General features: G+C 30.7%; 1 protein-coding gene across 2 annotated transcripts in view; it reads left to right on the top strand.

The window, feature by feature from the left end:
• The window catches only part of LOC145258170 (POU domain, class 4, transcription factor 3-like), a 450366-nt gene that overhangs the window by 78144 nt on the left and 359722 nt on the right, over window positions 1-12500 (top strand). Inside the window, exon 1 of one of the 2 annotated variants that reach the window (XM_080116001.1) lies at window positions 10725-12500. This exon is cut by the window's right edge and continues 862 nt beyond it. The exons of the other annotated variant lie outside the window; for it this stretch is intronic. The gene's annotated coding sequence lies outside the window, so the exon portion shown is untranslated. Of the gene's footprint in view, window positions 1-10724 lie in introns of those variants that run through there. 2 annotated transcript variants of the gene reach the window in all.

The raw sequence follows: 12500 nt of genomic DNA, 5'->3' as shown, positions 1-12500 counted from the left end.
CATTTATACTAATAATGCCCCACACCAAAGATGAACCTCCACCACCTTGCAGCGTTGAAACTGAGCACTTAGAATTAAATTCTTCGTCTTTCCTCCGATGGACGTAATGCCTACCATCACTGCCTAGCCTATTGAACTTGATTTCGTCGCTAAAATCACTTTTGACCAATATGAAGAGTCATGATCTTTATTGCATCTGACGAAGTCCAGACCGTGCTTTCTGTTCTTTACAAAAATCATTGGCTAGCGTCTTGCAATATATATTCGCAAATTAAATTCCTTTAATCTGTTCATGACAGTAGAAAGAGAGCACTTTTTAACAAGATGCGCAATCTTTCCAGCCTTTTTTTTCCGCATGGGCACTTTTATTGATTGTACACACGTGAAACTCTAGTCCCCATCCAAAGTAATCTCCTCCGGCTGCAATGTACTTGTTATACGGTTTCAAAAACTTCTGAAAGCCTCATAAAATTCCTCTCGTCATAGCCTTCTTTTATCTTGTCAATTCTCTCATAACGACATCCTCTAAGGTTTTCCTTGAGCTTAGAGAATAACCAAAATCTCAGGGAGCAAGGCCTGGTCTATAGAGAATGTATGGAACTGTCTTGATGCCCATCTTGGTAATTATAACGTCTTTTTTCCCCACACTGACATCAAACTGTGCACTTATTGTCTCTATTGACACATGAAGATCCTTATCTATGAAATTCTTTATTAGACCAAACAACTCTGGTGTCTTGAATGCCTTACTCCTTATTTTTCCCACACTTCTCATCATCCATTACTCTTCCTGCCTTCCTTGACTCTCTTATGCAACTAAAAAATCTGATGCTCGATTCATGCAAGATGGTTCAAAAGCAGTCTGAAGCATTCGCTACGTTTCTCTGGCATTTTTTCACATTTGAAAACAGAGTTTTATTGCGTATATTCTAAAATATCCTCACGTCCAGATTAGATGTTTGAAATTCACCAGCTGTGACAATCAGGCTTTAGTAGAGTGTATTCCAATTCCCGCTGTAGCTGTTCATTTGAAACTGAAATCATGAAAATTGGTGGCCATTTCAAAATATGTACACCAATAACATACTGAATTTTCAAGATTCTATGACGATTTTAAATGCCTGTAAAATAAGATTGAAAACTTATTGGAGGCAACTCGTATATCTTTTCTATGTGCCGTAAGTTTTTTAATGCTGTAATATGGTCTAAAGATAGGGTAAATGTTGTTATTTTCTAATTTTCGAACATTAATATTTATTTATTTTCAATTTGTGGGTACCATCTGCTAAATTAAGTCTACAGATAAAATTCTTTCGACAACTGTTCATGATTTTTTAAAAATTATTTTATTTCAATTTTAGTCTTTTAGTTTGGGAAAATTGGCCGGGGAGATGCACATATAAACAGCAGCTCTTTATTGATACATATTAAAAAGGGATAATAAATAAAAAGAAATATAGGAAAGGTCTTTCGAATTACTTTATAAACGGCAAGGCAATATGTTTAGCAATTAATGTTATGAATTATATATATATATATATATATATATATATATATATATATATATATATATATTCAATTTGTCTTTACATAAGCAGTAATTTGTTGTTAAACAGTCATGAGCATGTTTCAGTCTTTTAGTATTTAGTAACTAGAGACCCCTTTAAGAAACAACGCTTATTTTAAAACCTCGTTATATTTCACTGGTTACCTTTGAAAAATAGCAACCTCAAATTATATATATATATATATATATATATATATATATATATATATATATATATATGTTATTTATATGTTTATACACATACACAAATGCATGCACACAAATATATATATATATATATATATATATATATATATATATATTGTTTTAAAATATAATTATCCACTGACACGTGTTTCGTCGTCCATAACTCATCAGGGTGGCTGAATCTAGCGAGATTCGAAATCGGGACCGTATGGTAAGAAGTCTGAACTCTTACGACTGGACAACCTCGCATGACTGTTTTGATATATCGCGATACACACACACACACACACACACACACACACACACACACACACACACATATATATATATATATATATATATATATATATATATATATATATATATATACTAGCAAAAGTACCCGTCGTTGACTGGGTTCAAAAACAGCTTACAGAAAATGGACTCTGATTTACGAAAGTATGATAGGTTATGAAAAGGAAGGGTTGTACATTTAGGTTGAATTTGGGGGTATCAAAACCAAAGCAAAATATGATGAAAGTAAAAATAAAATAGATAAACCCCATAAGTTATTATACCATACCTGTTCATACTGAAACACTTATCACAATATTCTGTGGACCGATATTAAAAAACCTTGTTAAACTTTGTGACATATTTCCATTCTATGGAGGTCAGGTGCGAACGAACACCCCATAATTTTATTATACCATATTTTTTCAAAGTGAAACATAATTATCAAAGTATACTTACGCAGATAGATATGAAAAGTCTTTATTAAAGTTTGTGCCTATTTCCATTCTATGTAGGCCAGGCGCTAACACAGACCCCACAATTTTATTATACCATCCCTATTCAAGTTAAAACATACTTATCAAATTATTATTATGTACATCTATATCAGAAACACTTATAAACGTTTTGTTTAATTTTTAAATTTTTTATTTCCATACTTTGTGGATCAGGCGCGAACGCAGACCCCACAATTTTAATGAACCACCGTTCTGCCAGATTAAACATACCCTATAGGAGCCTATTCGTGACCACACACACACACACGCACACACACGCACACACACAAGTATTCAGCTTTATATTATAGATATATATACAAAATACTACAGATATAATTAAGCGCAATGGTAAACATGTTATGTTAGTCAGAGCATATATAATAATTCAGTAAGATTTCAAAATGTATGATGTAATTAATAGTTTGTAATCCTGCGGATAAACATTGTTTAATATTAATTATCTGAGCAAGATTATAAAATATAAATTATGTCATCAAGTTTGGAATCATTTGAATTATAATATCGTATCACACACACACACACACATAATATATATATATATATATATATATATATATATATATATATATATATATATATATATATATACTAGCAAAAGTACCCGTCGTTGACTGGGTTCAAAAACAGCCTACAGAAAATGGACTCTGATTTAGGAAAGTATGAGAGGTTATGAAAAGGAAGGGTTGTAAAGAGATAGCTTCGAATTTGGGGGCATTTAAACCAAAGCAAAATATGATGAAAGTAAAAATACACTAGATAAACCCCATAAATTATTATTATTGGTTATATAAAACCGTGTTAAACTTTGTGACATATTTCAATTCTGTGAGGTCAGGCGCGAACGAACACCCCATAATTTATTGTACCATATTTCTTCAAACTGAAACATAATTATCAAAGTATACTTACGCAGATAGATATGAAAAGTCTTTATTAAAGTTTGTGCCTATTTCCATTCTATGTAGGCCAGGCGCGAAAGCAGACCCCACAATTTTATTATACCATCCCTATTTAAGTTAAAACATAATTATCAAATTATTATTATGTACATCTATATCAAAAACCCTTGTAAACGTTTTTTTTCCTTTTTTATTTCCATAATTTGGGGACCGAGGCGCCAACGCAGACTCCACAATTTTTATGAACCACCGTTCTGCCAGATCAAACCTACCCATTCCTGATCCCCGATACATCTTCTATCATTATATGTAATCAGTTTTTTTAACATAGTCAACTATATAGGAGCCTATTCGTGACCACACACACACACACACACACACACACACACACACACACACACACACACACACACACACACACATATATAGTAATTTATAAAATATATTTTAATATATATATTTTATAAATTATTAACTAGCTCTTCCTACGTATTGAGCACTTTTTAAGTAAATACTTAAAGTTTACGCATAAATTTATACTTTCGTATATTAACCTTATGTGAGTAAATGAAGTAGTTATATATATATATATATATATATATATATACATATATATATATATATGATTAAAAGTGGAAAATGGAGAAAAAAATTTAATGGGGGGGGGCAGCTGACCGGTTTCGCCATCACTTTTCGTAAGCTGTATCGAAGTACTTCCTTTTTTATTAATAAAATCGAGTGGAATGGGAGACGATACGTTGAAAAAAATATCGATATAGTGTATGAGAAAAAAAGGAAAGATAGAAACACCTATAAAAATACACTATATGTCTAAAATAACGATACGTATGATATCACCTAGAGGATGATCACGTTCAGACCTAAGAGACATTCCCTCTGCTTGCAGAGAAGGCTTCTTCAAGCGAACGTGAATAGTCTCCAAGATCTTCGGGTGATGGGTCGAATGAGCATTACTCAGAATAGCGAATGAGTCAGTGTTAAAGTTTATGACATAAATATATATATATATTTGTACGATTTAAAGAATGCATACTTATACTCCTATAATTTTTTTTGGGGTGTATTTCTATTCAGATTAAAAATCACTTTTCCTATTTGTTTTAAAGGAAAATACAACTTTATTATATATAAGTTGTGGAATTGCATTCATCTGCAAAAGATCTAGCGACTTTGCATATTCTTTTAAACATTCATTATAATTAATTCCCTATTAGCTTTTTGTAGGGGGGGGTCTTATGAGATGATCATCTTTAGTTAACTATTACGTTTAATTATATTCATGCAGATATTCTACATAATTTATAATTATAATTGTGTAATATTTGCATAAAAGCTTAAAGTAAACACGAGCCTATTTCTACATATATTTGTATGCGTACATATATTTGTTTAAAAAAATTTGTCTACAAAACTTCCTTGTCAGTTTTTGATCTACAGACATGAAACTTAATATATTGGGTATTCAAACCCACGCAAAACTTTATATGCAAAATTGTGAAAACTATAAAAACTGGAATTTGTCAAGTGACGGTCATGCATAACGTAATAGCTATTGGTTCATGTTTTAATTTGTAGCCTTGCAGCAAACATGTCTTCATAGGTCAGTCATTAAGCTCAATGAAAAAGTAAATCGTAAGCTAAACGTTTTAGTTTCGACTCTCGGTGGTGGTCCACGAGTCATTTTTTTTTAAAAGTTTTTAAATCAGTACTATATATTGTGTCCAATATAATAATAATAAAAAAAATACGAAATCCTCATTAATCAAAATATCATATTAAGCGTATTTTGCGACCGGGTAATGCTGGGCGACCTGCTAGTATATATATAATCACAGTGTAGCCACATTCAAAGTCTCGACTATTTAATTTTTCTTACCAAATTCTATCAGCACTTCAAAATTTAAGACAATGTTTTACAGATCTTTCGTTATGCAAAAACCATCGGCTAATTATTATGTCAATAGGTCACTGGAATATCAATATGTCAATACAGATTATTTTTTAATGCGCATGTATAGAAGAAAAAATGGATTTTTTTTATTATAAATTATTATGCCTAACATGGTAATGTTGGAAAAAATAGAATTCTGTAGAAAATAGAGAATTGTGTGTTTATCTCAGTCACCATCTTGGATGTAAGTGTGTGTGTGTGTGAATATATATATATGTGTGTGTGGGGGGGTATATATGTGGGTGGGTGAGTGTGCGTATATATGTGTGTGTGCGTGTGTGTATGCATGTACGCATGTATATATACGTACATGTACATATATGTATGCATATACGTACGCATATGTAATAGTTATATGTATGCATATACGTACACATATTTAATAGTTATATGTATATATATACGTACATCTATGTATTAGTTATATGGATGTATATAGGTATATATACGTATTAGTTATATGTATGTATATACGTATATATGTATTAGTTATATGCATGTATATATGTATATATATATTACTTACGTTTCAGGTCATGTCATATGCTATTGGTACCATATAACCCAGTACTACCTGCCTCATGGTCGGGTCACCGGCGACTAAACTGGTCCCCAACCAGACTTGTTTGGTGAGGAGGGTGGCTAGTATCGCTGAAGGATTAAAAACAAGACCTTCCAAAGGGCGAATGAACCCTTTTTTGGGGTCAACGGCGAACTGGCACGGTGTGTTTGTGTGTATGTATGTGTGCGTTGGGGTGGAGAAGGCTCCCGTAAGCCGCGGTGAAGGCAATCTTTCTAGGAGAAGCAACTCTCTAATTTAAAAAAAACATAAAGCGGGAGACCAGTACCCGTATTAAGCTGGTCTGCAGTTTAACTTGTTGCTGGCTATCTTGCTCTTGCTTGTTGTTGGATCTCAACATTTTTAACCGAGAGAGAGACTTAGCTGTTGTACAACTCTGTAACATTATCTATGTATAGATACTCCCTGACGCATTTGTCTATTAAAATGGTCCTATGGTGATGGAAGTCATTTTTGGGCTCGTGTCTGAGGGAGTGACACTCGTCTGAGAAGACGTTGCAATCATCATATATTACTTATATGTATGCATATACGTACATATGTATTAGTTATATGTAAGTGTATACGTATATATACGAATTATGTATGTATATACGTATATATATGAATTAGTTATATGTATGCATATACGCATATATATAAATTAGTTATATGTATGTATATACGTATATATATATATATATGTATTAGTTATATGTATGTATATATGCATATATATGAATTAGTTATATGTATGAATATACGTATATATATGAATTAGTTATATGTATGAATATATATGTATATATGTATTAAATAATTATATGTATGTATATACGTATATATATATATAGATACAGACATATATATATATATATATATATATATATATATATATATATATATATATATATATATGCATATCTACAATGTATATAAAAAATATCGCCTGAAGAAGTCCCTAGTTACTTGTAACTTGCTGACCGAAACAAGCTCATGAATATATAGCGATATATAAATGTTTATAAAACACTCTTTTATGATCTTCGTTAATTATTCATTTGTGTTTTCACCTGGAAAGTATTTACCTGGAATTATATATATATATATATATATATATATATATATATATATATATATATATATATATATTTAATGCACTTGTTTTATATGACCATAAATATTGATGAGAAGAATATTATTTTTCGCTAGTTTCATCATCAATATCTATATTCATATAAAGTAATGTCTTGAATTGATGACGTTAAAAATTATTTATGAAAATAAATTGACGATTTTACCCAAATTCATTAAAGATGGGCGTGTTGGGCAATATTATTTGCTTTCCTCCTTCTCCGAAACACCTGGCTTCATCCGACAATTTGTTTATTAATTTCGGGACGAATACATATTTTAATAGATGTACAAACAATGACACATTAATCTTTAATATAGACATAATATATATATATATATATATATATATATATATATATATATATATATATATATATATATATATATATATATATATATATATATATACACTCAAACGTAAAAATACACTGGTGGTTATGGTGGGGGAGGGGGAGGTGATCTTTACATTTTTAGTTTTACTGAGATTTTAACAAGTTAACAAATGTTTAATATTTCAACATTTCTATCAGTAGTGTACGACTTTGTTTTGAAAAAAAAAGCAAAAAACAAACAAACAAACAAACAAACAAACAAAAAACAACAAAAAACAAAAAAAAAACAAAAGAAACACATACGCAATTGAAAGAATCGTTTTTGGCATCGGATAGTAGGTACAAAATTTTCCAATTCTTATACCGAATCTGATACCTCCAAAAGTTCTGATATTTCTGATTCCCGATTATTATTCTGATTTATCGTCCCAACATTAATTTTTCCGATTAATCTTCCTCCACATAAACTCAAGCAACGAATTGGGGGGGGGGGTACTGGTAAAATGCCGTTATAAGCTTCAGTCGAATATAAGTATTATTATTTCTCCCATACAAAAATTAAAAGAAATGCTTGATACTACAGTAAGGAATAGAACTTAATATTATAAACTGTAAGACTGTAAACTGGAGATTTACATGCAAAAATGTATTTTTCGACAGAATACCTCCAATAACGAAGGGTGGTGAAATATCCTTATTCCGCGGAGTAAAGCTCTTTTCATTAGGTTCATTAATCGAGGTATTTAAAAAAAAAAAAAAAAAATTGTATGAAAATCTCCGGTTTACAGTCTTGGTTTATGCTTATGATATATATACTTATGTATAGAACATTGTTGAAGTAAATACTTAGTTTACGCATAAAATTATACTTTTGTATATTAATTTATGTGATTAAATGAAGTAGTCATATATATATATATATATATATATATATATATATATATATATATATATATATATATATAGAGAGAGAGAGAGAGAGAGAGAGAGAAATTTACGTTACGTTTAATACCGGGCAACGCCGGATACATTATATATATATATATATATATATATTATTATTATTATTATTATTATTATTATTATTATTATTTTCCAATTTCGATACAATTACCGATTCCGATTCCGATTCTTTCTAAATCTCCAAATATTTAACAACAGACTTGTTGTTTTTACCCCGATTACCGTAAAAACGCATTTTTAATTTGCAGATATTTTTTTTCTAAATGTGAAAACACATTTGTGAGAGAGTGATATATCAATTTTAGTTTAATTAATAGCTTGCGATCAATAAATATTTTTTATTTTATTATCACTACCAGAAATGTAAGATTTTGCTTTAAACAAAATGGAATAAAATATAACAAATAAAAGAATCGTTCTAGCATCGAAATGAGGCATGTATTTTTCCGATTCCGATACCCTCAAATGTTCCGATTTTTTCAATTATATATAAATGTGTGTGTGTGTGTGTGTGTATGTATGTATGTGTGTATGTATGTATGTATGTATAAAGAGGTACATTTGGCAAAAAACAAACAAAAAAAAACAAAACAAAACAAGGATAAAAAGGGCTAAATACGTTAGTAGAGCTGAATATGTTTTTTTTATTATTTCAACCCTGAGGGTATTTACTTCATTAATTCATTACAAGTTATTTCAATAGACGCGGTATAGCTTTTCCGCCTATATCGTCACATGATTCACGTTAAAATAATAGCAATATCTTTCCTTTTGTTTTAACTTGGATGATATGATGGAATAGGTTTGAATAATAAAACACACACACACACACACACACACACACACACACATATATATATATATATATATATATATATATATATATATATATATATATATATATATATGGCTGAGCAAAGCTACAGTGGAGACAACCAAAGCAATAAAACTGAAGCTGACCTGCCAGGACACTATATATACAAATATAGGCAAATTTGGGCATATTTTATTGGTTTGAAAATATAGTTTTTTTTTTTTTATTAATTGTCGTAAAATTTTAACCATAGAATAGTATTAACATCTTCAAAACGCCTGCAAATTTTCAAATAGTTTCGTCCCATAGAACCAAAGAAATGAGCGTTTCAATATTCAATTTAGTTTACAGTGTAGATACATTCATATATTATAGATATACTGCCATTTGTGATAATTTTATAAGTTCTAAATCTCAGCGACTATTGATAAAAATTTAACAAATGAAAGCACGTTGGAAAGGTAATGACCTAAATTCTGTAGTGGCTATGTGATATTGACCCTTTAGGTTATACATTAGTGGGACCATCCATCATCCAGTGCGTATTTTTGGTACTTTTTACAGCCATAAAATCTTTCAATCATAGTCATTTTTTTTTTCTAATTTTGCATATGAATTACAAAATATCTGATATTCTCCCAAAACCTTGATGGAGGGGAGACTAAGACTTGCTGCTATAGTTTCAAATGATTTGAAATAACAGCAAAGGGACACTTGGTTCCAAATATTTCTCATATGCTATATTCCCCTTCTTTGATTTTCATACATAAAGTAGATTTCACAGTGTATAAATATTATTTGATACTGGAGATATTCATAATCGGATTCTGTTTCTAAAAGAGGGGGGGATATAACATATGAGAAGTATTTGGAATCAAGTCTCCCCTTGTTTTATTTCAGATCATTTGAAATCATAGTAGCAAGTTTTAGTCTCCCCTCCATGAAGACTAGAGGTTTAGCGGATATATATATATATATATATATATATATATATATATATATATATATATATATATATATATATATATATGTGTGTGTGTGTGTGTGTGTGTGTGTGTGTGTGTGTGTGCGTGTGCGCGTGATTACTTCGTGTAATCACATAAATAAATATACGAAAATATAATTTTTGTGTAATTTTTTCAGTATTTACTTCAACAGTGCTTAGTAATTCATGGAAATATATATGGCAATTAAGCTACACAATATTCCGCTTTTCATTCTCGTGAGAATTCGTCAGGTTTATGCATATATTTTCATAACTTACTATATATATATATATATATATATATATATATATATATATATATATATATATATATATATATACACAAATTTTTATGGGTACATACTTTCATAACACTTTTGAATAATACTGGACGCAACGCTATTATTATCATTTGTTAAGTTGTTTTTCTTTTAGTTTAACCAGATGTGTTTGTGTGTGCGCGCATGAACGTGTGTGGTGTGTGTCATAAATAAATATTCACTTTATAAAATGATCTCGTAGGAGAAACATGAAATCCAGAAGCATTCCTATCACACTTAGTTTATTTTACTCATTCTCGTCTCGTGTCTATAATCTCGTTTTCTAAGCAATGAAGTAGCGACTGTGAATTGTTGTGTATTGAGCTTTCAACTTGACAAAACGAAACGTGAGGCCACACCCACGATCGCTATCCTCCCCTCGACTTCCGGTAATGGAGTCCTGCCTCAACCATCGCTTCTGATTAGTTCACCACAGCAAAAGCCCTGCCCCACAGTTCCACCCCAATCCACTTCTCGCGGGTGTTAATTGAACGTCCATAAATCTAGTAATCAAAATAGAGAATAAAAATAAAATAAAATTAACGGCATAGCTTTAAAAGCTTATAAAGCAGAATTGCCTATTATCTAATATGGAAACTACTAATATATGTATATAAATATATGTGTGTGTGTGCGTTTATGCGTGTGTTTGTGTGTGTGTGAATGAGAGAGTGAGAGAGAAGGAGAGAGAGAGTTTGTGTGTGTGTGTGTGTGTGTGTGTGTGTGTGTGTGTGTAAAATAGAGTACTAGCGGAGTAGAAAACAGAGAAACGTAGCATCTGCGTAAATTACATGTTTTCTACGTGCACCTCAAACCGCTTGCGCTTCACCATGCGCAATTGAGACTGACGTCTGCCTTCTTGTTTACGTTTATTTCATAAACCTCCTCCTTCATCCATCTCGACTGGTCATCCTTATTTGTCTTTCTTTCATTTTTTTCTTCTTTTTCTTTCCTGTTTCCTTTCTTTCTTTCTTTTTTTTTTTTTCGATTCGGAGAGGTCCGTTCGTAATTTCGTGAAAGTGCGACTACCTTTCGTAAACATCGTCACTTGGTTTCGACGCTGTGAGGAAACACACTTAGAATAAAAGGTATGTCGTAGGTCGCACGTCCACACACTACTAGCAGCGACACGCGCTTACAATGGCACCATTTTCGGGGAGCACCACCAATTGCACGCTTAAGCTAGCAGTATCCGTGTGATTAACATATTAAGAGCGGACGTACTCCATATTTAATTTTGCATATCCATTAAAAAAAAAAAATCGCTTTCGTGTATACATTGCAACTATCTATATGTACATATATGAACAAATGTATGTGTCCAAATGCACGTGCATTAATTGTAAAACGAGAGATTACGGCGATACAATATGCTTACACACGTAAACTCTAAAAGAGATGCGTGATATAAGAGGATAAGGAGGGGGGATGAGAGTTATATACGGAAAACAAAAAAACAAAAAATAAAAAAAAAAGAGAATAAGAGTGTTGCCCCCTGTGACACATATGAATTGAAGGACCTTTTGAAAATGAACTTTGACTCACCGGAAGCAACCGCGTTTTTTTTTCTTTCTTTTTTTTCTTTTTTTTTTAAATAATGTTGTGCAAACACTTGACTGATTTTCAAATCACTTCTACACATCCAATATAATCTTTTGAAGTTCAATCAACATTCATGTGTGAACAGGTAACAAAAGGACACACATGTTGAATTTTATATTCATTTAGCATTAACATCGTATTATTATTATTATTATTATTATTATTATTATTATTATTATTATTTTTAAAAATTCACTGAGAAAGGTCGATTCATAGATTTCAGAAAATAACGAGAAAAAACAAAACAAAAACAAAACAAAAAATCAAAGGCAGCATTAAAAGACAAAATTAAAATAAAATAGGTATTTATTAAAAAGCAAAACACACAAAAAAAACAACAAAAAAACAAAAGTCGTCATAAGTTTCATTC

The sequence above is a fragment of the Euprymna scolopes genome, chromosome 3, assembly GCF_053919585.1.
Source record: "Euprymna scolopes isolate OS-2025 chromosome 3, ASM5391958v1, whole genome shotgun sequence".
Classification (NCBI taxonomy): Eukaryota; Metazoa; Mollusca; class Cephalopoda; order Sepiida; family Sepiolidae; genus Euprymna; species Euprymna scolopes.
The sequence above is the reverse complement of the archived record's forward strand: the minus strand, read 5'-3'. Positions and strand labels throughout refer to the sequence as shown.